Below are 5,939 nucleotides of genomic sequence, written 5' to 3'. Positions count from 1 at the left end.
AAGCTAAACTCTATTACACAAAACTTACCTATTTCTTAATCTATTTTTTTATTTTCTATATCAATTAACTGGTTTTTCCCTGTTCCTCTCCTTCCCTATTACCCATCCCCCTATTATCCAACACCCTGTACTATCTCTAGTATCTACAGTTGCCCTCCCTGCTATGATATCTTCCAATCTTTCAGTTTCTGTTCTTTCCTAAGGTAAAAAATCAATTTTTTGTTTCAATAGATCTTTTTGGATCAGCCCCTGGCCTAGTGGTTAAGGAAGCTGAATCCCACATAGCTGACCCTGCAGCTTGTAAAACATGCCCAGAAAGAAAAATGGAGAGAAGACTGCTGGGGCATGACCATGCCTCATGGGGGATGCTTTGATTTTCTCCCACCTATTATCACATGCACACACCACTTGGCAAAATTTTAAAAGGAAAAACAAAAATACTGAGAGATCTTTCATATTTGTTCATTTACTTCTGCTGTCATCCTTAACTCTTCCTTTGCTTCTAAGTTTGGTATGTGCTTCATTTGCTAGCTCCTTGAGGTGCATTGTTAAGTTATCTGAAACCTTTCTACTTCTTAAATGAAAGTGTTTATTGCTATAAATGTCCTTCTTAGCATGGTGTTTGCTGTACCCCATAAGTTTACCTGTGTTGTGTTCTCATTTTCACTTATTTTGAGAAATATTTAAATTTCCTACTTAAGCCCTTCATTGGCCCAGTGGTTCAAGACCATATTTAATCCCATATTATCATTACAGTTTCCTAAGTCCCTCTTTCTACTTTCTATTTCAATCCACTGTTTCAGAAAAGGTACTTGATAAAGATTTAAAATTTTTTGTTGAGGCTTATTTTGTAGCCTTACATATAGTCTATCCTGGAGAATGCTCCAGAGTGCTGATGAACATGTATCCTGCATCTGCTGAATGAAATGCTTTATAAATGCCAAATTAAGTCCATTTGGTTTAATTCAGATTCTTAATTCTCTATTTAGCTAGATTGCACAATGCATTTGTAGGAGACAGAGAGGAAAAATAAGCACTCCACATGGGGGAATGATCACTCTGCAATTCTCCATCTCTCCTTCCTTTCGGGCATGTATACACACATGCTAGCATGTTTCTTGGGCCACTGGGTCTGAGGCTCTAACCATATGGTTGGCCTAGAATCCAGCTGCCCTAACCACCATGCTATGAGCTAGCCAAATTCAGACTTTATCAAGGATTTCCTATCAAGATGATCTCTCCATTCCTGGGAATGGGGTGTCTATCTCTCCCCTTTGGATCCCATAATATATACTTTATATATTTGCGTGTAGATGTAATTGCCATCATTAAGTCATCTTAAAAAGTTGATTCTTGTATCATCATATGACTTCATTTCTACAAGAGACAGTAGGGTGGTGTGTGTTCATCATAAAGAGCACACCTCCCCCAATGGGGCATGATCACTCCATTTCCACATCCTATCACAATTTGGGGCACACAAGGTTGGAATGTTTGTCAAGCCAGTAGGGTCAAGATTTAAACCAGTCAGTCATGTGAGACCTGAGTTCTTTAACCATGATGCTATGGGTCCAGTTCTCTTTTTACAATTTTTTTTTACTTAAAAGTCTATTTTATCTGACATAACAAATCCTGCTTACTTTTGTTTTCCATTTCCATAAAACACTTTTCAATCTTTCACTTTCTGTTAATAAGTGATTACTACTTAAGATTTCTATGAAGTATACAGTTTGTCTTGTATTTTAAAATCTATTCCACAAGTATGTATCTAACCTACTCCTGTCATTTCATATTTTCTCATTTTGTACTTCACTTATTCCTTAGTGTTTATCTTTGTGATTTGAAGATTTTCTCTACAGTTAAGGATTTTCTTTCTCACTTGTGTATATTCCCAGTGAGTTTAATACTTTCATGTGCTTAGTTTGTGATGGTAGTTATCCTTTCGCTTCCAGATGTAGCACTCCCTTAAGCATTTCTTGTAAAGCTGGTCTTGTGGAGACAAATTCCATCAGTTTTTGCTTGTCTGGGAAAGATGTTATTTTTCCTTCACTTCTGAAGGACAGCTTTTCTGGATAAAGTATTCTTGGCTGGCAGTTTTTTTCTTTCAATACTTTGAATATATCATGCCATTCTCTTCTAGCTTGTAAGGTTTCTAGAGAAAAATCTGCTGTTAGTCTAATGAGAATTCCCTTATATGTGACTTGTCCCTTTTCTCTTGCTGCTTTTAGAACTTTCTCCTTGTCTTTACACTTTGATAGTTTCACTATAATGTGCCTTGGGGAGGGTCTTTTTGGCTTCAATCTTTTTGGGGACCTTTGAGCTTCCTGAATCTGAATGTCCATCTCTCTCCAGAGACTTGGGAAGTTTTCAGCTATTATTTCATGAAATAACTTTTCTATGTCTTTTCCTGTCTCTTCTCCTTCTGGAACTCCCATATCACAAATATTTGTTCGTTTAATACTGTCCCATATGTCCTGTATTCTTTGTTCTGTTTTTCTCTCTGACTGGATTATTTCAAATGACTTGTCTTCAAGTTTAGAAATTCTTTCCTCTGCTTGGAAAACTTTATCATTAAAGCACCTGAAGTGTTCATTCTTTTTTATTCTTTTTTCTGTTTTTCTCTCTGACTTTATTATTTCAAATGAGTTGTTTTCAAGTTTGGGAATTCTTTCTTCTGCTTGACAAAGTCCACTGTTAAAGCTCCCAATTGTAGATGGTATTTCTTTCTTTGGCTCCTTCTGCTCCAAGATTTCTCCTTGGCCCTTTTTAAAGACCTCTGCTACTTTGTGGACCAAAGCTTTCAGATCATGTAGTAATTCCATTAATTCGTTGAATTGCCTATCACTACTCTCTTGTATGTCATTGAGTTTCCTTATAATAAAAATATAAAATTCCTTTTTAGACATTTCACAGATTTCCTTCATTGTGGGGTATGTTGTTGGAGTATTATTGCATTGCTTTGGGAATGTCATCCTAGCTTGTTTTTTCAGGTATCTTGTATCTCTATATTAATATTTGTTAATCTGGTGAATAGTTGTATCAGTTTTATAGGATGGTGTTCCAGGTGAAAAGACTTTCTCCAGTAGTTGTGTCCTGGGATGCCAGTTCTATAACCTATGTTGGCTTTGGCTCTAGCTAGGCACAGTGGTATAGTAGTGTCCTCACCTATAATTAGTATCAGTGATTACTAGAAGTAATGCAGTGGCCTCACTGGCTGTTCTTAGAATGTGACAGGTAGGGCTTCTCAAGCAGCACAGTTGTGTCTACACTCACTCTCCCAACCTGATTCTTGAAGATGCAGAGGGTCAGGCCCTCTCTGAAACTGAGCTTTGGGAAGGATTGCTCACTTTGCCACTTCCATGGGACATAAAAGTATGTGGGGGAGGTAAGGCTGCTTCAATAGCTCTTGGTGCTAGTGTTTTTGGGAGAGGGTGTTTGTGAACAACACAGGTGGATATGGTCACTGGATGGCCTTGCCACAATTTGTGTGGGGGATGGTACAACAAAGACTGGACTTCTCCCCTGTGTAATTCAGCAGTTTGGCCACCCTTGGTCACTCCCTTAATTGGGCTCAGAGCCCGTGAGGGTTATAGAATTCCTCTGTGGTAAAATTCAGGTATTGAAGGTGTCAATGGTACTGCTGAAGATCTCTTGCTTATTCTTTCCCCAGAACAAGAAGTCCCTTCTAGTTCCTAGATGATCTTGACTAGGGCAATAGGGCAGGAGATACTGAGTACTTTGCTCCCTTCTCTACAAAGCTTTCCTGAGTCTCTGTGCTCTGCAGTGTCTCTACCAGGCTCACACTGCACTCCAACACTCTCCCTTGAATACAGCAATGAATATCAGTTACTTATTCTTTGTTTTGGTCCTTTTATCTTGAGAGGGAAGTACGTTAGGCACTTCTAGTAGCCATCTTGTTGAAGTTTTTACAAAAGGAAACTCTTTGAACCTGAAGTGTTCTGCAAGTCAGGCAACTGGAAAGATCCCAATTTGTATGTCAACAGTCTTCTGTGAGGTGGGTTAGAAAAGTGATTTCACATCCAAATTCTAACTCTGGGACAGAGTCCAGGGTGGTCTGTGCTAAGGTCCCGGCTCGCAGCTGCCGGCGGTTGGAGGGTTGACCACGGACTCGTCACCTACCTGCCAAATCCCTGGGGAGGAAGAGTGGACTGCACGCCTTGCCTTTTCATTTTTTTCTCCTTCATTTTTTCCCTATACTCTTCCCTTCTCCCACCCTCCTCCCACACTTTCTACAACATCCATAACTACCAAATATTTTTTAGTTTTTTCTAGAAAATAAAAATGGAACTACTATGTGACTTACGTCCATTATTGCATACATTCTATGGCAGATACTGAAAGATTAGAAGATATGGAAACATCCAAAATGGTAAGAAATACTGGATACAGTGTGGGAAGAGGATGGGAGAAGAGTATAAAAAAAGACATTAAGAAGAAAAATAGAGAGGCAAAACATTTATGGGACACAGAAATAGATTATTATCTGTTCATGATAACATGTATAGTATCCTGAACTGGTCTGGTTTGAAGTGTATTTATGTTGGGGAAATTCAATTTACAAACTGTGTGATGTATAGTGATTGAATGTATAAACTAAACTAAAATATATTTTGAAAAGGATATAAAATTAATATGTCCAAAATATTTTTGTGCTTCCATATTTATTACAGAATTGTTCACAATAGTCAAAATATGGTATTATCAAAAGTACCACAGACAAATGGATTGAAAAAAAGACTTAAAGGGGCCAGCAGTTGTTATGGAGAGTGAGGCACTAGACACACACATGGCCAACTATGGTTTGAGTTCCAGACTTGGAAACTTGCATTCTCACTTTCTCTCTGTCTGTCTGCCTGTCTCTTGTGTACACACTTGCCATATAGCAAATTAAATAATAATAATTATTATAAATTGCATAAAATAATATTTTAAAAATCTTGTTGTGTGTATATACAATAGAATTATATGCACCCTTTTTAAAAAGCCTGCATTTCAACCTCATAGTCTAAATGTTAAGAGATCAGGGGTTCACATAGCTGACCATGACTGGAATCCTATTGCTGATGACTTAAGAAACACAGCATATATGTGTGTATTTCCAAACTCCTGACAGAATGGAGAAATGGAGAAGGGATTGAAGCATGATCATGCTCCAAAGGAGACCATTTTTGTTTCTCTATTAATCTCTGGTGAGAACATGTATCTTAAAAGTAACAGGAAAAATTCTGTTATTTTAACAACAGGAATAAATGTGAAGGACATTACGCTGATTGAAATAATTTTGGTACAGAAAGACATATATATAAGTAGAGTGTTAAAACCTCAAATATATAGAAACAGAAAGTACTACAAAATAAAAGGCATTGCATCTCAGAATGCCTGCTGTTGCCTTCTGCCTGAGCAAGTGTGGTTTGGACACACCTCTCAATGCACTTCTGCAGTAAGCACCCATGGTGCAGGAGCTAGCAGCAGAGAGAGAGCACATGTGAGCCTATGAAATACACATCTGACTTCTTGCTGATACCTTTGCCTGCACAGGTGTGTTTTTGACTCTCCCCTTACCTCCCCCTGCACCTTAAACCCCCATGGTTCAGGAATCAGTGGCTGCCTGACCTGTGGGACAGTCAAACAGGTTCCCTGGGGGAGGGAGTGAGAGATGGGACAAACACACGCACACACAATACGAGGTGCTGATCAAGTCATCTTCTTCTGTCTACTTCTGTTTATTGAAGAGAAATGGTGAGTTATATATAGCTGGTGGGAACCAATTGGTTGCCCGAAATGCAAATGAGATAGAACAGCATGAACCAATCATTGATGTGGGTGGATCTCTCCCATTGCCTAGAAACCCAACCACTTCCGGGGAGAATGGTTGGTCACATGATTTCTGAGAAACGATTTGCTCAGTGAGGAAGTGA

The sequence above is a fragment of the Tupaia chinensis genome, unplaced genomic scaffold (assembly GCF_000334495.1).
Source record: "Tupaia chinensis unplaced genomic scaffold, TupChi_1.0 Scaffold143617_1, whole genome shotgun sequence".
Classification (NCBI taxonomy): Eukaryota; Metazoa; Chordata; class Mammalia; order Scandentia; family Tupaiidae; genus Tupaia; species Tupaia belangeri.
Note: the sequence above shows the minus strand (reverse complement) of the source record.